Source organism: Macaca thibetana, chromosome 1 (assembly GCF_024542745.1).
Source record: "Macaca thibetana thibetana isolate TM-01 chromosome 1, ASM2454274v1, whole genome shotgun sequence".
Classification (NCBI taxonomy): domain Eukaryota; kingdom Metazoa; phylum Chordata; class Mammalia; order Primates; family Cercopithecidae; genus Macaca; species Macaca thibetana.
Genome location: NC_065578.1, coordinates 91,248,126 through 91,271,005, shown reverse-complemented (window position 1 = coordinate 91,271,005; position 22,880 = coordinate 91,248,126). Strand labels below are relative to the sequence as shown.

The following is a 22,880-nucleotide window of genomic DNA, read 5'->3' as shown; positions in this document are numbered from 1 at the left end:
ATCAGGTGGCGATATTGAGAAGTCACAAATACATGACTTTGAAATTCAAGGTTAGAGATAAAATTTTGAGAATCATCAATGTGTAATCCATTTAAAGAAATGGGTCTTGTATTAGTCCATTCTGGACTGGCCAGGTGTGGTGGCTCACGCTTTAATCCCAGCACTTTGGGAGGTCAAGATGGGAGGATTCACTCAAGGCCAGGAGTTTGAGACTAGCCTGGTCAATGTAGTGAGACTCCATCTCTCTTAAAAAAAAAAAAAAGAAATACCTGAGACTGGATAATTTATAAGAAAAGACGTTTAATTGGCTCACGGTTCTGTAGGCTGTATAGGAAGCATAAAGCCGTCATCTACTTCTCATGGAGGCCTCAGGAAGCTGCCAATCATGGCAGAAGGTAAAGGAGAAGCAGGTGTTTCACATGGTGGAAGTAGGAGCAAGAGAGTGAGGGGAGAGATGCTGCACACTTTTAGATGATCAGATCTTGCAAGAACTCACTATCTCGAGGACAATACCAAGGGTATGATACTAAACCATTCATGAGAAATTTGCCCTCATGATCCAATCACCTCCCACTAGGCTCCACTTCCAACACAGGGGATTACAATTGAACACGAGATTTGGATGAGGACGCAGATTCAAGCTAGATCAGTCTGGATAATAACACCTTGAGAGAGAGTGTCTCAGCTGGGCATGGTGGCTCATGCCTTAATCCCAGCACTTTGGGAGGCTAAGGTGGGCGGATCACAAGGTCAGGAGATCGAGACCATCCTGGCTAACACGGTGAAACCCCATCTCTACTTAAAAAACAAAAAATTAGCCAGGTGTGGTAGTATGCGCCTGTAGTCCCAGCTACTGAGGAGGCTGAGGCAGGAGAATCTCTTGAACCCAGGAGGCGGAGGTTGCAGTGAGCCGAGATTGCACCACTGCACTCCAGCCTAGGTGACAGAACGAGACTCCATCTCAAAAAAAAAAAAAAAAAAAAAGAGAGAGTCTCAATAGAGAAGAGGACCAAGGACACTGCCTTGGGACAAGCCAACATTTAGATCGTGGGAACAGAAAGAAAAGCCAGCGGAGGTGACTTACAAGGAACAGCTAGTGTGATGGGAGGGAAACCATTAGTGCATCTTATCCCTGCAGCCAAATGCAATGTCTCAAAGAGGGTGAAGTAATCTCTTGCATAAACTAAGAGCAGTTAGGTAAGATGAAAACTGAGTATCAGTCACTGGTCTTGCCACAAGGTGACCTTGACAAGTGATCTCACTGGATCTGATTGAGGAGGAGCTGCGGGTGAAGGAGCATGGGTGACAAAGGAAGACATCTCTTTTGAGGAGTTTTACTGCAAAGGGAGTAGAGGAATAGGGGTTAGGTAGGTAGATGGGGTCAAGTAAGATTTTTAAAGACAAGAAATATTCTAGTATGTTTTTAAGTTGATGAGAATGATCCAGGAAAGAGAGAAATCTGAGACTGCAATTTCAAGAGGGAATTACTACAGGATGAAAGTCCTTGAGTCATTGAAGGAATGACTCCAGGGCACAGATGGAGGAAGCAAGGCCAGTTCATCCAGAGTAACGAGAAAGCAGATCAGAGGCATAGATAAATCAGCAGATGTGGTGAGAAGAGAAAGATACTTTCTTCTGAGGGCTCTGATATTCTCAGTAAAATAAGAAACAAGGTCATCTGCGGAGTTCAAAGAGGGAGAAGAAGGTATTGAAGACTTGAGAAGAGAAGAAATAAAATCAACCTCTTGTAGAGCGGCAGCGTGAGCTAATAAGGATAATTTAGCAGGATTGCTGAGCAGCACTGAGGGCCCATTGAGGATTATGGTCATCAATTTAAAGTGTAGATGGTGAAAAAGTGGTAAGGTCAATGAATTGGAGATCCTAGTGGGTCAAATTCCTCTTGGAACCAAGATATTAGAGGCAATGAGTTGGAAAGATCAAGATTGGTAGTGAGACAGAAATGCTCGTAATGGAGATTGTGGAGGTGGAACAGTTATTACTGATGAACGTGACCTGGACATGGTTGTGATACTAGGAGGTGACAAGGTGGAGGCACTGAGAGGTCAGGGTTTTCTAAAGGTGGAAGATACAAGAGATTTTACTGCTGTTTTGCCATAAATTCCAGAGGGCAAACTGGAGGGATTTGGAAGGTTGAGGAGGGAAGGAAGATTGAATCAAGTTAGGTGATGATCAGTGGCATATGGTGATAAGAATCCAGGTAACTAATATGACTTGGAAGGCTTGGATTTCTATTTTATTTTATTTATTTTTTTGAGACCAAGTCTTGCTCTTTTGCCTAGGCTGGAGTGCAATGGTGTGGTCTCGGCTCACTGCAACCTCTGCCTCCCAGGTTCAAGTGATTCTCCTGCCTCAGCCTTCTGAGTAGCTGGGACTACAGGCGTGTGCCACCACACCCAGCTACTTTTTGTCTTAGTAGAGATGGGGTTTCGCCATGTTGGCCAGGCTGGTCTCAAACTCCTGACCTTGTGATCCGCCCGCCTCGGCCTCCCAAAGTGCTGGGATTACAGGTGTGAGTCATTGCGCCCGGCCGGAAGGCTTGGATTCCTTATGGAGACTGACGTAAACAGGATTGTGATGGCCTTGTTATCTCATAGGGGGAGGTGAAGAATTCATTCTATTCTAGCTTCCTTCTTAGGACTAGTCTTTCAGGCACTCCTGCTGTAGAGACACAACATCCCTTGAGGGTTGTTCAGAATATTCTTTTCATTCTCTGCATCCCCTGAATCCTAAGCTCACTTCTTACCTTGCTCTGATCCTTTCAAGCCCAGGCACATCTCAATTCCTCTAGCATTTATAGTCTCATTCAACAGATGAGACTATTTAACAAATAATGCCTTCCTGTTCTTTAGATATCTTTTTAATTATAATCCTGTTACCCTCATATGCACTTTTTTTTGGAGACACAGTTTTGCTCTGCACCCAGGCTGTAGTGCAGTTGCAGGATCTCGGCTCACTGCAATCTCCGCCTCCTAGGTTCAAGAAATTCTTCTGCCTCAGCCTCCTGAGTAGCTGGGATTACAGATGCCCGCCACCATGCCCAGCTAATTTTTTTGTATTTTTTTTTTTTAGAGACGGGGTTTCACTATGTTGGCCAGGCTGGTCTCAAACTCCTGACCTCAAGTGATCCACCCACCTCAGCCTCCCAAAGTGCTGGGATTACAGGCATGAGCGACCATGCCCAGCCCTTATGTGTACTTTCACCTCTTAATATGGCTTAGCACATTTCAGTGAATATTGGTTTTTAGAACATGGAAGAAACTAACATCTTCCAGAAAGTAACACAAATTATATGAGTAAACAGGAAATTTTAAAGGAAGTTTTTTGTTTTGTTTTGTTTTGTTTTTGGAGACAGTCTCGCTCTGCCACCTAGGCTGGAGTGCAGTGGTGTAATCTTGGCTGACTGCAACCTCTGCCTCCCGGGTTCAACCATTCTCCTGCCTTAGCCTCCTGAGTAGCTGGGACTACAGGCATGCCACCACTCTAGCTAATTTTTGTATTTTTAGTAGAGACAGGGCTTCACCATGTTGGCCAGGCTGATTTCGAACTCCTGACTTCAGGTGATCCACCCACTTCAGCCTCCCAAAGTGCTGGGATTACAGGCGTGAGCCACTGCGCCTGGACAAAGGAAGTTTTAATTAAAAATTTTGTATCATTTTTCTCATATATTAACAATGAATTGTAAACCAAAAATAAAATTTTAAATCCTCCAACTGACTGAACCCATTTTGAAGAGAAACATTCTTAGAAACCTTTGGGAAAACATTTCCTACTTTGAAAAACATGGACTATAAGCAAATAATGTCTTTTATTATGAGAAAGTCTTTTGGTTCTTAATTATCCTCGTCAGAAAAAAAAAACAAGATAAAAGATTGCTTTTTAAGATTATCACTAAAATACAAAATAAAAACATATTTCTGTTTAACTCATTCCTGAATCTTAAAGAATGTATTACAAGTTGGGCCAGGCACAGTGGCTCACACCTGTAATCCCAGCACTTTGAGGCTGAGATGGGCAGATCACTTGAAGTCAGGAGTTCAAGACCAGCCTGGACAACATGGTGAAATCCTGCTCTACAGAAAATACACAATTAACTGGGCATGGTGGTGTGTGCTGTAATCCCAGCTACTTCAGAGCTGAGGCACAAGAATTGCTTGAACTCGGGAGGTGGAGGTTGCAGTGAGCCAAGATCACACCACTATACTGTAGCCTGGCGACAGAGCAAGACTCTGTCTCAAAAAAAAAAGTTACAAGTTAAGAAACTCTTCCTTCTCCTTAGACAACATGTTAAAAGAAAATAAATGTTACAGCAGGTAATTTTATGACAAATATGTGGATATGCCCATTTTCAAAATATGTTAGAAAATACATTTTATAAAGCCAAACTTACAACATGGCCTTCCACAGAGTAAGTGCTCAATAAAGGATAATAATAACAGAGAGCCAATAATAACAGCAATAATTTTAAAATTTAGATATTTTTAGAGCTAGACTTTCAGCATTTCTGCTACTTGTTGAAATGAAGTCAATGAGGTTGTTTAATGTGTTAACTGAATATCAAGGGGCACTACGAAGGAAATGATTGATCAATTGGCTTTAGGAATATAGCATTTTCCTGAAGCTACTTTGGTTAATATTTGCAAGTATTGTGAACTTTTTGCATGAAATACCACACAGATGCAACTCAAAATGAATAGTAATGCACATATATAGTTCTTTCAGCTCTAAACTGGTATTACTTTCAAGTAAACTCTGAAATCACCGGAATAACCATCTCATGGCTCTTAGTAAAAATGATACATGTTCATTACTAAACAGTCAAGCACAGATAAGATGATGATCCAAGGATGAGATGGTGCCCTCACTCATTTCTGTTCAATGCTCAAGATATAACCCTGAACAGAGAGGGTTCAGGGAGACCCTCAGTTGATTAAGGGACTCACAACGCAACTTCAGTTCAGTTTTAGAAAATAAGAAAGTTATGTTTCTGGCACACTTTAGTTTTGGGCTGAGATTCAAAACATTTACAGATATTAATATATGTCCCGGGTACGCCTTGTCTTTTTTTGTCCCCCTGAGCACAAAATAACATTACATAATTCATGATTCTTTTTTTCTCTTCTCTAGATCAAAACCCAGTAAACAGAAAACATAAACAAAAGAGGTGGGGCTAGTTCTCTGTAGAGTGTTGTGGAGGTGGGGCTGAGGATGGAGTTTTCCTTCTGGAATCCCAGCCTTGCTGCTGGGAGAGCAAGGTCCTGCCACATCCCCTATGGAGCTAAGACCACAGGGATCTCGGCGGGGGGGGGGGGGGGGGAGCGTTTCTGTCACTTTGAAATGGTATGAGGTTTCCTGCTTCATCAGAATCCCTGCTGAGGGGGAAATTGAAGGTGTATTGTGGAAACCTCCACTGGGGGCTCCTGCACAGTCTCAGGAAATGGTGAGTTTGCAGGAACTTGTGGTTACTGTGAGAAAATTAGCGTTGGATTTTTATGTCCAGAATCTCTGTGGAATTCCCCAGGTCTGAAGCCAGTGCCTGCTTTGGACTCTGCATACAGGTTCATCTGATTGTATTTTTTCTCATTAATTGAAATTTGCCAGCTGCAATTTTATCAACAAAAACCAAATTCTAATCTTGTAGATAGATACAGAAAATGTGGCTTTAAATTATGGCCTTAGGTTAGGTTATGATGAAATAAAACACCAACGAGTATGAACTGGGTCTTTATGAGCGAATTTGAAAAATAAAGTAGTAAATCTGTCTATGATAATAGGTTAACAGAGCAGAAAATAAGGGCAGATGCTGTAGTTTGTAGATCAGCATCCTGTCACAATAATTTTGGAACATTTGGTTCATGTTCTGTCACACATTCTTAAGAGTAGTTGTGCAATTGCCTTCAAGCTGTTGGCTGTATTAGACAAACTTTAAATTAGTGAAAGGAATCTATTTTTATGTGGTGGTGGTGGGGTAGTAGTTCTTCTAAACAAACTTTCATTTTTATATTTTGAAAGTTTTAAAGAATCGAGTTTTTTTTTTTTTTTTTTTTTTTTTTTTTTCTTTGAGACAGATCTCGGTTCTGTTGCCCAGGCTGGAGTACAGTGGCACGATCACGGCTCATTGCAGCCTCGACCTACTGGGCTGAAGTGATCCTCCCACCTCAGCCTCCCAAGTAGCTGGGACTACGGGCACATACTACCACGCCTGGCTAATTTTTGTAGAGACTGGGTTTCACCACATTGCCTAGGCTGGTCTCGAACTCCCGGGTTCAAGTGATTCACCTCGGCCTCCCAAGTACTGGGATTACAGGCATGAGCCACTGTACTTGGCCTTGAAGTGAACTAAAAAAGAGACCAGGCTCAGTGATTCACACCTTGTAATCCCAACACTTTGGGAGGCCGAGGCAGGCGGATCACAGAGCTCAAGACCAGCCTGGTCTCTTTTGTTTTAAGTTCACTTCAAAGGCCAAGTACAGTCTCTGGATCACTTGAGCCCTTTTATTTTGCCAGTCTATAAAGCTTCTGATGACAGGTAGAAGAACCTGGTGGTTAAGTACTTAGGTTTTGAGGTCAGTGGATGTGGGATCGAATCGTGGATAAGATCTCAGTTTGTATAGAGATGTGTATATAGGCCTCATTTACACATATTCTTAGAGGGCTGTAAGAAGTAAATATGTTTATATGTATAGAATTTAGTACCCATGGCCAGGTGTGGTGGCTCATGCCTGTAATATCAGCACTTTGGGAGGCCAAGGTGGGTGGATCACTTGAGGTCAGGAATTGAGAGCAGCCTGGCCAACATGATATGAAACCCTGTTTCTACTAAAAATACAAAAGTTAGCCAGGCATGGTGGTGGGTGCCTGTCATCCCAGCTACTCGGGAGGCTGAGGCAGGAGAATCGCTTGAACCTGGGAGGCAGAGGTTGCAGTGAGCTGAGACCGCGCCACTGCACTCCAGCCTGGGTGGCAGGCTCTTTTTTGAGACTCTGTCTCAAAACAACAACAAACAAACAAGAATTTAGTACCCAGGCTGGCTCAGATGTTGATGGCTACTGTTGTGAATCTGGCTCTATGGGGAACAGTTGCTTCATCACTCTTAAAAGACAAGACACTCCTAAATTATCTACCATGCTGTTTTATTTAGAAAGCCTCAACATGATTGATACATTTAATTTAATTTTTTTGAGACAGAGTGTTGCTCTTGTCCAGGCTGTAGCGCAATGGCACCATCTCAGCTCACTGCAACCTCTGCCTCCTGGGTTCAAACAATTCTTTTGCCTCAGCCTCCTGAGTAGCTGGGATTACAGGTGCCCGCCACCATGCCCGGCTAATTTTTGTATTTTAGTTGAGATGGGGTTTCACCATGTTGGTCAGGCTGGTCTGGAACTCCTGACCTCAAGTGATCCACCTACCTGGGCTTCCCAAATTGCTGAGATTATAGGCATGAACCACCTCGCCTGGCCAGTACATTTAAATGTGGAATTAAATATTCACATCTAGTTCAAGTGTTCTCATCTGTACTTGAAACTAAAACTTGATAACAAGGCATAAATACTGTATTAGTCTGTTTTCATGCTGCTGATAAAGACATACCCGAGACTGGGCAATTTACAAAAGAAAGAGGTTTATTGGACTTACAGTTCCACATGGCTGGGGAGGCCTCACAATCATGGCAGAAGGTAAAGAGGAGCAAGTCACATATTACGTGGATGGCAGCAGGCAAAGGGAGAGCTGGTACACGGAGACTCCTATTTTTAAAGCCATCAGATCTCGTGAGACTTATTCACTATCACGAGAACAGCACAGGAAAAACTCATCCCCATGATTCAATTACCTCCCACTGGGTTCCTCCTGGGACACATGGGGATTGTGGGACTTAATTCAAGATCAGATTTGGGTGGGGACACAGCCAAACCATATCAAATACTGTTTAATTTGAGTCTAGGAGAAATCTTAAGGCCTTAAACTTAGAGAGACTTTATAAAAGCAGAGGCTAGCTCCATCTGGCCTGTTTATTCCTTCAGAATATTATGCCTACTTGTATTCCCAATGCCTGACTCAGGGCTCTTCCACAGTCACTGCTCAGTGAATACTGGTAAGGAAAAAAATGGTTCATTGAGGAGATTTTTGCAGTAATTCAGGTGACTGATGACATTTGACCTTTGTGAATGAATCTCCAATTCTGCAATTGGGTGGATTCTCTACCTATAGGTAAAAGAGGAAGAGGACGAGAAATATTTCCTGTTCTCTCAATAACTTTCCAAATAACATGTCATAAGAAGCCTCCTCATTCTACTCTCCAACATATTAAAAGCCTAAGACTGAGCCAGGTGCAGCGGCTAACGCCTCTAATTCCAGCACTTTGGGAGGCCAAGGCAGGGCAATCTCTTGAGTTCAGGAGTTTGAGACCAGCCTGGGCAACAAAGTGAGACTCCCCTCGCCCCCCTCCGCCCTGCCAACCCCCTCCATCTCTACAAAAAATTAGCTGGATGTGGTGGCATTTGTCACTAATCCCAGCTACTCAGGAGGCTGAGGTGGGAGAATCACTTGAGCTTGGGAGGCAGAGGTTGCAGTGAGCTGAGATTGAGTTTGTGCCACTGCACTCCAGCCTGGGCAATACCATCTCAAAAAATTAATTAATTAATTAATTAAAAAAAAAAAAAAAGGCATAGGTCCATAGCCCTTTAGAACTGGAAGAACTAGGCCAAGCCCATCATTTGAACTGAGCCTTGACAACTATTAGCCGTCAGCCATTTATGGAAAGTCGCACAGTACTCAGGACTGGAAGTCTGGTCTTTGAAACCTGTCAGTCCACGGTCATTTAACCTGCCTGTTTGTAAAACAAGGTACTGTTACTTAAGTATACTTTTTAATAGGAAAAACTGAGTGTAAGCAAGAGTATCAAAGTGGTGTTCTGATGCCTGTATTCAGCTTCTGCAGCGTGTACTTCACAGGCACAGGTGCTTAGGACGTTGCCCCGCCGAGACTGTAGTTCATGTCCCGCCTACCACCGGGTAACGCCGGTAATGCTGACCTGGCTCCATTATTCGTATTAATTTATTTAGCTAGCAGGGGAACGACTAGGTAATGCAGTCTTAGTTGCTAGAGAGGAAGAGGCAAGACTCCGCCGGCGCCCAGCATCAGAGCGTGACAACAAGCAGGACCGGAGGTTGGGAAAAAACACAGGGACAGAATGAATGTGTGCATGGGGGAGCTGTGCTGGGGAGAGGGCAAGAGGCTGTGATCAGATTATCTGAGGTTTCATAACTTTTATATAAAGACCAAGGAACCAAATGAAAACCCAACTCTTCCAGGGAGTCCTGGAAAGTTCGAAGGACCTCGTTTGAGGGAGCGAGTCCCAGCAGCTCGCGTCCGCATCTCCCCCGCGGTTCCCCCAGGACAGGGGCCGCCCCAACCCGGGCGCGCTGAGCCCGGCCGCGCCCCTAGCCCCTTCTCTCTCTGCCTCCTCGGCCCGAAGGGAAACACAGGCTCGAGCAGCACTCGGGGCTCATCCATCAGCCGCGGAGGCAAAGGGGGAGGAGAAAGGAGGCGGGAGGCGGGAGGAGGAGTTTCTGGGCGGCCGAGAGCCCCCGGTGGGGCCGGCGGAGGAGCGCCCTTCCCCCCGCGCGCTGATTGCTGTGGCGTCCTGCCCGTCCCCGCCCGCGTGTGTGCGAGGGAGGGCGAGTGCGCCGGGTCGGCCTGATGGGGGTAATCGAGGGTTTCGGGGACGCCGAGCGGCACTTTCCTCTTCCCAGTGAGTGAAGGAGGGCAGTCGGCGGCTCTCGCGCCCCGGCCACTTTCCCTGCGCGATTCCCGGAGCTCCCTGCAGGAGGTGAGAGTCCCCAGCGGGTCCGGATGGCGTAGTTGTGCCGCGGCGCAGCAGCTGCCCGAGCTCGCCGCCGCCGAGCGCTGGGCGGGGAAACTTTCCGCCGCTTTCCTCCAACTTGCCGCGGGTGGATCTCCGCTGGACACACCGCCTCTGAGGTACGTGCCGGCCCAGCCCCGCGGCGCTGCAGCCCGCCCGGGCTGTGGGGTCTGCAGGCTGCGCGGTGCCCGTCCGCGCGGCGCGGGCTGCCAGTGCCTACTTCCCGGCCAGGGTCGCTCCAGCTTCTGGGACCTCCGCGCTTGGGAGGGCGGCGCTGGTGGGGGAGTGTTTACGCTCCGGGGAGCGGGCACCGGTGGCCAGCGGTGCGTGGGGAGCGGCCGCACGGGCAGGCAGTGCACCGGACGATGCGCAGTGCTGGGGAGGAATTCTCCACGCCCGCCCTCACTCTTCCTCTCCGCGGGTCCTTGTGACCCCTGCGGGGCGCGGCGGCCACTTCCCTCCGGACGCGTGACAGCGTCGGTGGGAATGGTTTGTTGTGGGTTCGCAGTCAATTGCCGTGGCCCAGGCTGTGGCTCCCGACTAGTGCACGGACGCGGTTTGCGTTCCCCGCGGACCGCGCCCTCAGGGTGCCTTGCGGGCTGCGCCGCAAGCTGCAACTCGGCCCCCCCACGCAGAGAATGCGCCCCGGTTTATTTTGAAGGCTCTCTTCTGTATTCATTTGGTTAGGATAAACTTGGAAATCTTGGACTGTCGCTAGAAGAATCTGCTTGCAGACTTGATCTTATTAGGGCATTTGCCCCGCTTTGCAGAATCGCATAGTGTCAAGAGCGGACGTGTCAAGCATGAATTACCTTGGCAAAGTAGAACTTAGTGGATTTGGTGTCCTCACAAAAAGCTGGAAGAAGAAAACCGTTCAATTTCCCTAGCTGTGAAGTGGGGATAGTAGTACTTGCCCCGTAAAGTTGCTGTGAGCATCGAATGATTTAATGTGTGTAAGGTGCTACAACAGTGCCTGGCACAGAGTAATTAAGCACTGCACGGAGGTTAGCGCTGCTTGCCGTTAGCCCTGCGGTGGCAGGATAGGAGCGGCGAGGGCAGAGGATAGTAGGAGTGACAGGCTGTGCTGGGGAACCGGGCGTATTCTGAGTTTTACGTCCTTCCGAAGAAGTGAGCGGTTTGGGAGAAGTCTCCACAGGTAGTAAAAACACGTCAAGACCATTTCTTCTTCCTAAATGGTACTCAGACTGCAAACAGTGATTTCAGTGTGAACTCAGTTGTTTCTTTTGGATGATAATAGCAGCTAACGTTTAGTAAGCCCATACTGTGTGCACTTAATCCTCACAGCATCTCTGTGGGAAAAGCACTATTAATAACCTTATTTTACAGATAAGACACTAGAGGTTAAGTTACTTGTCCAAGATCATACACAATTTTCTGTTAGTTCTGACTCCAAAGCTAGCTTTCTCCCTCGAGAGCGGGAAGTGCAGGCCGATTTGTGTGTACATAGATTTGTGTGCATAGCCCCATGCATCTTCTCCCATCTTTCAGCTTTCTATTTGAGCTGAACGCATATCTCTTGAAACACACATAAGGTATCTGTGATGAATTTAGGTGATTTTACATACTTATGAGGGTGCTGAATTAAAGTTCCTCTAACACTGGCCCCAAATAATTATAAATAGAACTCTGACTTATATTAATTAACATGGATTTTGTGTGTGTGTGTGTGACAGAGTCTCGCTCTGTCCCCAGGCTGCAGTGCAGTGGTGCGATCTCGGCTTACTGCAACCTCCACCTCCCGGGTTCAAGAGATTTTTCTGGCTCTGCCTCTCGAGTAGCTGGGACTGCAGGCGCGCACTACCACGCCTGGCTAACTTTTGTATTTTTTTTTTTTTTTTTTTTAGGCGGAGTCTCGCTCTGTCGCCCAGGCTGGAGTGCAGTGGCGCGATCTCGGCTCACTGCAAGCTCCGCCTCCCGGGTTCCCGCCATTCTCCTGCCTCAGCCTCCCGAGTAGCTGGGACTACAGGCGCCGCCACCACGCCCGGCTAATTTTTTTGTATTTTTAGTGGAGATGGGGTTTCATTGTGTTAGCCAGGATGGTCTCGATCTCCTGACCTCGTGATCCGCCCGTCTCGGCCTCCCAAAGTGCTGGGATTACAGGCTTGAGCCACCGCGCCCGGCCAACTTTTGTATTTTTAGTAGAGATGGCGTTTCACCATGTTGGCCAGGATGGTCTCGATCTCTTGACCTCGTGATCCACCCACCTTGGCCTCCCAAAGTGCTGGGATTACAGGCGTCAGCCACCACGCCTGGCCAACATGGATTTTTATTCTTAATTTCTTTTATTAATTCTCCAGACATTGTTGATCACCATTACTTGGCTTCCTTAGGAAACAGCTTGGGGTTGGCACAGGAGGCAGGGAAATAATTCTTACCCCCTTAAGGGCTATTAACATGAAATTGATTTCATGCCATTGTGTCAGTTAAAGGATGTTGCTCTGTTTCTTGCTGTTCTTTGCTTTTGGCTTTATTTCTGCATTGTTTAGTGTTTCAAGGCTTAAGCTTTTTTTTTTTTTTTTGGCCCTTCGGTTTGTCATTTGTCAACTTTAATTTTTCCTGTTTTGATGGAATCTGACCGTTACATGGCAGCTTTGCCTAACAACTGTTGATTCAGCTCATGTTTTTAAATATAAAAAATCACCAACATACTTTTGAACCCCAGCACTTCAAAGGCAACCCCTGGGGAGTTCATTGTTATTTTGAATATTAGTCAATAGGGGGAGCATAACACACTGTTGATATCTGTAAGGCGCATAAACCCGTTTTTAGAGTATTAAACATATATTTTGAAAAGGGAGGGCAAAATATCTAGCAAAATAACCAAGTTGCTTTTGGAGTTTATAATGGAGGACTAGATTTAATTTGAACTGATTAAGAATGACCTTGAGGACAGGGCCTGTGTGTTGAATATATGTCAAGAACGCCATGGTGGCTGGACAGATAATAAACACACATACAGTTTTTTTTCAATTTGTTTCCGTAAATGGTATTTAGGCCAGGCACAGTGGCTCACACCTGTAATTCCAACACTTTGGGAGGCTGAGGTAGGAGGATCACTTGAGCCAAGGAGTTCGAGACCAGCCTGGGCAATATAGTGAGACCCCATCTCTTTAAAAAGTGAAGTTTGAATGTAAACTAATTTTGTGTAGTTTGAATAATATTTCAACTTATCTAGTAGAACTGGAAATCCAGAGGAATTTGTTGTGAATGCTTTGTAATGATCCTCATTTGTCTTTTGTAGAAAACTGGATATAATGAATTTGTTCTCAGGGAGGTTGGTGTGTTCACAATCCTGTCATCATCTTTCATTAACATCTTCTAAGTGCAAGACAATAGGGGATCAGTAATCCTAAATAACAGCAGTTCTATTGCTGTGCATTCCTCAGAGGCTTATGTTAATGTTCAAGTATAGTAATAGTTCAGATGTATCATATTTGATACTAGTATAGGTGTGATGTGTCTATGAATACTCATACCTGTAAATATAAACAATAAGAATAAATATGCTTGGAAAATCAAACTTGACTTTAAAAAAAGTTTTTGGCTGAGTGCGGTGACTCATGCCTGTAATCCCAGCATGTTGGGAGGCCGAGGCAGGTGGATCACTTGAGGTCAGGAGTTTGAGACCAGCCTGGCCAACATGGCGAAACCCAGTCTCTACAGAAAATACAAAATTTGCCGAGTGTGGTGGTGCACACCTGTAATCCCAGCTACTCCAGAGGCTGAGGTGGGAGGATCCCTTGAGCCCAGGAGGTGGCGGTTTCAGTGAGCTGAGATCGTGCCACTGCATTCCAGCCTGGGAGACAGCGAGGCTCTGTCTCAAAAAAAAAAAAAAAAGGTTTTTAAGTTTTGTCTGTAGTTTTGTAGGCCAGTTTCCTTTCTTGTTTCTTGCGTATTATGTAGGTTTTTTTTTTTTTTTTTTTTGAGACAGAGTCTCACTGTGTCACCCAGGCTGGAGTGCAATGGAGCAATCTTGGCTCACTGCAACCTCTGCCTCCTGGGTTCACGCCATTCTCCTGCCTCAGCCTCTCGAGTAGCTGGGACTACAGGCACCTGCCACCACGCCCAGCTCATTTCTTGTATTTTTAGTAGAGATGGGGTTTCACCGTGTTAGCCAGGATGGTCTTGATTTCCTGACCTCATGATCCACCCGCCCCGGCCTCCCAAAGTGCTGGGATTATAGGTGTGAGCCACTGTGCCCGGCCCCGTATTATGTAGTATTGATTTACCTTTATTACATTTACCACGTTAGGGTCTCATGGATCCTATTTTAAAATAACTTTCAAAATTAGTCTAGTCCCTTCTTTTTAAATCTTAGCATTGCACTTACACTACAGAGTAGCATTTATTTAGGATCTCATTTAGTCTTCTATGCTTTGCTCTAGTTTACTCAAGTAATTCAACAAACACTTATAACCTCCTACTCCCTACTAGGCTTATGGTTCCTGGTCTTGGAGCTTGGCAAATTAATTGTCCTTATTCAGTGCTCTGACAGCGGGGGGGGGCCAAAATGCCTTCAGGTTGCTTAGGGGTTTCTTACAGAAAGCCTTTCGTTTGCTTGAAGGAAAGTGTTGCTCCATTCTTTTTTTTTTTCTTTTTTCCCTTCTTTTTAAGACTCAGAGGAATTAATTTTTCTCTCTTGCATGCAAACTTGGTTGTGACTTGTGAAAGTCAGGTGAGTGCTTGTTTTTCTGAGGGCAGAATCGGAGCCTAAGAGCCCAGGGAACTCAACTGTCCTTTGAGTTTTAAGAAGGTGATCACTGCTGACTTCTTTAGTATATAAGTGATGACCAATTTCCTGGGTTCAAAAATCTGTGAAAGGACCTGACTTTACATTTTAAGATTAACAGACAGAACAGTTAGAGCTTAGACAGTGGCTGTGTAAGTAGTAACTTTGCTGAAATATTTTGCCTGGATGATTCTGCTCTGTGGTCATTTTGAATTACCCCTGTTCTTGATAATTCATTTTGAAATGTATTTTTTGTGGTGCTTTCATTGCTGTTGGTTAAAAACTGTAATTGTCAGATTTATTTTTTATTTTTATTTATATACTTATTCATATAAAAAAATATATAAATATATGTAAAATCTTACATATATAAAATCTAATATATAATCTAAAAATATGTATAATATATTTTATATATGTATATTTTGAGACAGAGTCTCACTGTGTTGCCCAGGCTGGTCTCGAACTCCTGGGCTCAAGTGATCCTCCTGCCTCATCTTCTCAAATTGTTGGGATTACAGGCATGAGCCACTGCTCCTGGCTGTCAGATTTATTAGCTACTAAAGGACAGTCTTCTTTTTCAGTCTTTTTTTTTTTTTTTTTTTTTTTTTTTTTGAGACGGAGTCTCGCTCTGTCGCCCGGGCTGGAGTGCAGTGGCCGGATCTCAGCTCACTGCAAGCTCCGCCTCCCAGGTTTACGCCATTCTCCTGCCTCAGCCTCCCAAGTAACTGGGACTACAGGCGCCCGCCATCTCGCCCGGCTAGTTTTTTGTATTTTTTAGTAGAGACGGGGTTTCACCGTGTTCGCCAGGATGGTCTCGATCTCCTGACCTCGTGATCCACCCGTCTCGGCCTCCCAAAGTGCTGGGATTACAGGCTTGAGCCACCGCGCCCGGCCTCAGTCTTAACAGTTATTTAAAAGTGATTTTATTGCCATTTCCATCAGTCTACTGGAGCATTTTTCTTATATTTTTAAACTTATTTAAAACAATTGTAAATTTTAAAAATGTTAACTTTTTTGAAATTTGCATAACTTGAGTTAGATAAATGTTTTTAGGGACCTTTAATGTAAAAGCAATCTTGTATTGCCACTAGGAATATAAACAATTTGGAATTTAACAGTGAATCTAGGTTATATGAAAAGCTAACCTTTAACACATAACAGTGAGCCTTCAGCAGATTGAGTGAGGGCATTTCTGTAGGAAGAAAATTAAGTGTACCAACAGCCATAGCAGTAATTTCTGTGGTTCTACATCTTCAGAGTAACACTTGGAATGATAGCATTGTTTCTTTGCAGCATTTCATAAAACACAAGCTGTTGCTAATTTGTTCAGTTTCTAGTCAAGCTGAAATAAATCAACACAGCTTGGAAGGGACTTACAAGAAGGATCTGGGTTCATTTCCTGGGCTCTGTCCATTTCTAGATTTCTTATTTTATATCTTTTGAAATAGTACATTTGTTTGTTAACTGACATTGAGCTTTATTTTCTCTGCTTGCAAAGTCCTTGCTTAAGAATCAGCACAAATTTCCAAGCATTCTTCCTCCCCTCTTGAATAATGATTTTGATGTCTTGCTCTCTCAACCAAAATGTGTTTTTGAAACAACATTAATATAAATTCTGCATGAAGCTACTCTCATTTGGAACTTATTCTTCATTTTTTATTCTTCAGTTTTTCAGGCCAAAGATGAAGACTTAATAGGCTGACAACTGCTTATGAGGGATAGAGACCATATTTAAAGCAGAAGGTCTGGAACAAGAGCCCCAGAATGATGCCTTCAGGCCATCCTAATGTGCCCTGCTGAAGATAATTTTTTTGGTGTGGAGGGGGGCAGGACAGGGAGCTTAATGTCTGGTTTTTGTGCTGGTGTTTCTGTTATGTTGAAATCTTCTTCCAGCCTGGGAAGAGGATTTAGTTATATGTAGAGCCTGGCAAAGTTGATTTTTAGACTTAGATTTTAATGGTTTTTTTTTTTTTTTTTTTTTTGACAGAGTCTTGCTCTGTCGCTGAGGCTGGAGCGCAGTGGTGTGATCTTGGCTCACTGCAAGCTCTGCTTCCTGTGTTCAAGCGATTATTGTGCCTCAGCCTCCCAAGTAACTGGGATTACAGGCGGGGGCCACCCCTCTGGCTAATTTTTGTATTTTTAGTAGAGACAGGGTTTTGCCATGATGTCCAGGCTGGTCTCAAACTTCTGGCCTCAAGTGATCTGCCCTGCCTCGACCTCCCAAGGTGCAGGGTTTACAGGTGTGAGCCACCACGCCCACAAGCCGACTTTAATGTTACACTGTTGCCAAGATAATAATTTAGAATTAAGTCTGAAATGTTAGCTCTATCGTTACTTAAAAAAATGGTTATAAAGAAGCGTATACTCTCTGGACATTGGACTCTTGGTGAAAGGGGCCTTTGGAGTTGGGTGCTGTTTGCAGGAGGATGAAACACCTGCTTTTCTGTCCTTCCAGGCATATAATTCATTTCTCTGGTATATGCCGAAGGTCAGGTTTTTTGTGTAAAATTGCTGATGGATCATTTGTAAAAACACATTTAAGTTGATTAGTCCTTGAAAAATGATCTTTAGAAAACAGTCTTTACAGATACTAGTCCTTGAGCTTTCCTGTGGATCAGATTGCCTTGGGCGAAGGTCTGCAGTTTCACAGGCATGACTCACTACCTTTCATAGGTGAGAACATCACATGGGCCAGGTGGAGGGTCTAGTAGGACTCCGGATTTCTTTTTAAATTTGTATCATACTATTTTGCTAATGGAAACTTGACGAATACTTAAATCCATCTGGCAAGTGAAAAGGGTCCCTTTTGGGAGTATTCGTTTTGTTAGCATTTTTAGTGATTTATTGTTTTGACAGTGTGATATTGGTCCTTGGATGCAAAAATACTCTGGAGACTATTTGGAAATTTCATTTTATAATTAACTAACTGTGTGATAATTGCTGGAGCATAATGTGGCTTTTTTTTTTCCTTTTCTTTCTTGGAAGGTTATTTGAGGTGAAAAACTTAGATTCTAATCACAAAGCCTTGTGTTCATGTGGTACCCTGAGTACTTTTGTAAGATACTCACTGTGTTACTGTGAGTTATCTCTTTTATGGTTTTTTCTTTAAAACAAAACTCTTCTGACTCCCCATAAAGAATAAGTATCTCATTTTGTTAATTTAGATTTTGTGCAGTTGGCTGGCAAATTAAATTTAACTTTGAGGGAAAGCACCATTGACTCATTACATACATTTTGCATCATTGCAGTATAAGGTCTTCCCTATGTGTGTGGGAGAAGTTTCTGATCTAAATGGGCATGTTTCCTATTGCTGGTCTATCTTTTTGCCAAAACCTTTCTGAATAGACATTCCTATTCATTTTCTTATTTTCGAGACCTTAGAGAGATTGTTACTTGGTATGTATTCGTGATAAATCATCTGAATCCTGAAAAAAAACACTTAGGCCAACAACCCATTTTGTAAAGACACTTGTCTTTGAGATTTTAAGCTGTCATACTCATTATTCATTACAATAGCTGTACAGCCATTGGATGTATCATTTTTTTTGACACAGGAGCTAGGGGAAGGATGACCTACTAGTTGCATTTCACATTTTTCCATATTTATATCTTTTTTCAATTTGTGGCATCTTTATTTCATTGTTAGAGTGGTTGTTCTCTAAGATGTTCCAGGTTTTAATTTCATTCACTGTGTGGGCTAAATAAGGAGCTTTCCTGTAGAACCAATTCTTCTAAATTCCTGAAAATGTCAATTAAAAATTAGCCAGGCGTGGTGGTGTGCGCTTGTAGCTTCTCAGAAGGCTGAGGCAGGAGGATTGCTTGAGCCAGGAGGTTCGAGGCTGCAGTGAGTCTTGGTCATACTACTGCACTCCAGCCTGGGTGACACAGTGAGACCTTGTCCCTGTCCCCACCAAAAAGAAAAAAAAAGAAAATATGAAGAAAAAAGAAAATGCTTCCAAAAGGCATCCCATCTAGATACCATGCTGGTGAGGGCTTTTGGTCATGTTTGGGTGGGACATAGCTGAACACAGAGCAGGATTTCAATGGGTAGGGAGGCTAGGAAAAGGAGGGGAGTGTCTAATTTGTTGGGAGAAAATCCACTTTTGCATAATAATAAGGGATTTAAGTGTTTTCTTTGGAGTTAATATATATTTCAAGTAGGTAGATAGGTAAGATGTTTGCAAAAGAAATTTTGCTAAGGTTGAGGTTCTGTAGTTGGCAACTCTTGTAACCCTGAAGATCCTGTTCTCTAAAGCCAGGAAAAAGTAGTCTGTTTCCAATTATGTATCACAAAAAATAGTGAAATTAAGCCAAGAAAAATGATCATTTGGGAGTTGGATTGCTTTTTTTGTAGAGGGTAAAGGAGAAAGGACTGTAGACACACATTTTAAAGAATCTGCTAGTTTTTCTGTTGGCTTTCAGATTTTTCTCAAACGCTCTGTATTGGAAATTAAGAATAATTTTAGGATTAAAGGCTTTTTCCTCCTTCGGCTTCTTTTCGTTTCTCAGAGAGCAAACAGAAGAACATTTAGGCAGTTTTTGCTGACATGAAGGGGTTTGGGTCCAGTGTTCCGGGACCCAGCTTGTTTTTGGTAAAGCCTTTTCCTGCCTAAATGGTCCCAGGTTATGGGCTCACAGCATCATGCCTGGTAGTGGTGCTATGGTTTTTGTTATGTGATTTTTTTTTACCATGCTTTGAACTGAAATGTAGTCCCTGCTGCCTAGCATTATTCTGCTGGAGGAGAAAATTAGGGATGTTAGTGTGAGAAAGGTATGGAGGTGCGAAGCCTAGCATTTGGATGATGTGTGGGTGAATCTATTGTCCTCAGCACTTGTCAGAAGCCAACTAGCCTTTCCGGATGCCTACTGCTAGTTTCAGGATTAGTGGTCCTGTGAGACCTAGGTGTTAACTAAGAAATCTCCTTTCCACCGCCAGAAGATCACCCCCGGCAGGTCTTAGTTCCTGTTTCTCATACCTTACACCTCCACAGAGTGTTGAATAAGACTTTCCTGATGCTACATAATCTTTGATAACTCTTAGTCTTGTCACTGAGGCTAATGTGTTTTAGCTCTTGGTGCTTTTCTTCTCACCTCCCATTTACTCTCTCCTGCCTGCTGCTGGCTCCCACGCCCACCACACCCCCATGAGGTGCTAGAAGAGGTGCGAAGTGCAGAGTGCAAAGTTGCATTTGCTGCTTTACTTTCCTTTTTCCCCCATTTTTTTTTCTTGGTTTCCCTGAAATGAGTTCTCCTGGTTTTCCTCTTATGTTCCAGATGTCTCTTCAGTCTTCCATTTCGTTCCTTTTTTTTTTTTTTTTTTGAGATGGAGTCTCACTCTGTTGCCCAGGCTGGAGTGCATTGGCACGACCTTGGCTCACTGCAGTCTCTGCCTCACGGGTTCAAGCAATTCTCCTGCCTCAGCTGCATACTCCCACCCCCCGAGTAGCTGGGATTACAGGCGTGCACCACCACGCCCAGCTACTTTTTGTATTGTTAGTAGAGACAAGGTTTCGCCATGTTGGCCAGGCTGGTCTTGAACTCCTGACCTCAGGTGCTCTACCTGCCTCAGCCTCCCAAAATGCTGGGATTACAGACGTGAGCCACAGTGCCCGGCCCAGTCTTCCTTTTGAATGCTTGATCCCTATGGGTTGACATTTTCCAAGGTTCCATTTTCCTTTCCTCCCCTCTCCTTCCCTCCCTTCCTCTTTTCTTTTTCTTGTCTTTTCAGTCTACATTGAGTTGCTCATATTTCTGTGCTTCAATATCAACAGCTCCCAGTTTTTTCACACCCATATTTCCAACAGTCTCTCAGACAGTGCCATCTGGTTTTTCTGTAGGTTTTTCTATTACAGTCCAAAAGCCACCATATTACTTCTCTGTGGTCCATAGTCTCCACAGTGTCACCTTCTGTATTTCCCATGTCCCTTCTTCTCTGTGGGGGTTCTTGCTTACTCTTCCAGGCTCTCACTGCTGCCAGCTCCTCTGGTGGGGCTTCATGTGGCTCCTCCTGGCAGGTGCTTCTCTTGCTGACTCATGAGAATGTTTTTTTCTTCCTTCGGCAGATTCCCTAGAGCAGGATCGAGTCTTACCATCTTGGTATCCTAGGTGTGTAGCATGGGCCTGGTTTATAGATATATTGAAAAATGGAATTCTTCATTTCAGCCCACTTCAGTTATGACTTTGGGGAAAGATCAGGCTTACAGTTGATATAAATTATAGCTATAGAAAAGACACAGGAAATCAACTCAGAATCATAGAGTTTAGGGTTAGAGTGGGGCTTAGAATAATCTTCCTTAAGTTTCTCTAAAGATGAGAACAACCAGAGAACGGTGTTCCCCTCCCTGCCCTTCTGCAGCCTGGTTCCCACCCAATAGCCAGAACGATTGTGATAAACCCTAAGTCAGATTCCTTCATTCCCTTGCTTAAGACACTCTAGGCTGGGAGCAGTGGCTCACGCCTGTAATCCCAGCACTTTGGGAGGCTGAGGCAGGCGGATCACAAAGTCAGGAGTTTGAGACCAGCCTGGCCAGCATGGTGAAACCCCATCTCTACTAAAAATACAAAAAATTAGCCTGGCATGGTGGCACGTGCCTGTAATCCCAGCTACTCGGGAGGCTGAGGCAGGAGAATCGCTTGAACCCAGGAGGTGGAGGTTGCAGTGAGCCGAGATTGCACCTGCACTCCAGCCTGGTGACAGAGCCAGACTCCGTCTCAAAACAAAACAAAACAAAAAACACTCTACTGTTTATTCTTGCCTTTCTCAGAATAAAAGCCAAAATTCTCACAGTGATCTGTAAAGCCCTGCACAACGAGCCCACCACTCTCATGCTGGTGACCCAGTTGACTTCCCTCTTGTGCTCTCTAGGCTGCTCACTCTGCTCCAGCAGCCACGCCTGATTGTTGGCCCCTGAGCACGCCAGATACGCTCTGTCTCAGGGCCTTTGCACGTGCTGTTTCCTTTGCTTGGAATGTTTTTCCCCAAATAGGTACAGAATTCGCTTTTGTTAGGTCCTTATTCAAAACAGACAAACCAAAACCTCACACACATACTTTATCTCTCCCTTTTCTGCTTTGTTTTCTTAGCATTGGTCTGTATGTAATATATAATTATGTATCTTGTTTATAGTCTGTTTCCTCTAGCTAGAATGAAAGCTCCATCAGGGCAGGGATTTTTATGTTTTGTTCTCTGTTGAATACCCACACCTGGAACAGTCCTGGCATGAAGCAGGCACTTGATAAACATTATTAAATTAATAAATGAATGAGAAGCATCATTTTATGACTTTTTTTTTTTGGGGGGGGCAGGGTCTCACTCTGTCACCCAGGCTGGAGTGCAGTGGCACAATCTTGGCGCACTGCAACCTCTGCCTCCTTGGGTTCAAGCCATTCTCCTGCCTCAGCCTCCCAAGTAGCTGGGATTACAGGCACATGCCACCATGCCCAGCTAATTTTTTTTTGTATTTTTGGTAGAGACGGAGTTTCACCATGTTGGCCAGGCTGGTCTTGAACTCCTGATCTCAAGTGATTCTCCTGCCTTGGTCTCCCAAAGTGCTAGGATTACAGGCGTGAGCCACAGCGCCCAGTCCATTTTATGGATTTCTTATAGCCCCAGTTATAGGTGCACTCAGGGCATTAAAAAGGGAAAATTGGGCCAGGCATGGTGGCTCAGGCCTGTAATCCCAACACTTTTGGAGACTGAGGACAGGAGTTCGAGACCAGCCTGGCCAGCATGGTAAAAACCCGTCTTTACTAAAAAAATACAAAAATTAGCTGGGCTTGGTGGCAGGCACCTGTAATCCCAGCTACTCGGGAGGCAGAGGCAGGAGAATTGCTTGAACCTGGGAGGCGGAGGTTGCAGTGATCTGAGATAGTGCCACTGCACTGCAGCCTGGGAAACAGAGTCCCTGCTTACAGGGACTGTAGTTGAGGTGGGAGAATAGCTTGAGCCAAGGAGTTTGAGGCTCTGCACACCAGCCTGAGTGACAGAGTGAAACCCTATCCCCCTCTCCCACCACCCCCTCAAAAAAAGAGAAAACCATCAGATCTCGGGGAAGGAGAATCTGATTTTTAAAAAACCTCATTTAAGACTCGTTGGACTAGAACACTGACCTCTTTTTCATTGTCTGACTCGAAGCAGCACCCGTGGGTCCCCCCATCCTTACAAGTGGTTTGGGAAGACTCCCATTTTATGTCTAACAGGCATGGGCTTGCTGAGGTTTCTCTCTGCCTGTGGTTTGCCCTTTAACC

At 44.4% G+C, this 22,880-nt stretch overlaps 1 protein-coding gene across 2 annotated transcripts in view; it reads left to right on the top strand.

Moving 5' to 3' along the window:
* The first annotated feature begins 9,597 nt into the window (after positions 1-9,597).
* Positions 9,598-22,880, top strand: part of TGFBR3 (transforming growth factor beta receptor 3) — a 207,236-nt gene continuing 193,953 nt past the window's right edge. The window contains exon 1 of one of the 2 annotated variants that reach the window (XM_050777229.1): positions 9,598-9,999. The gene's annotated coding sequence lies outside the window, so the exon portion shown is untranslated. The remainder of the gene's footprint in view (positions 10,000-22,880) is intronic. The other variant, XM_050777302.1, reaches the window with a different exon arrangement.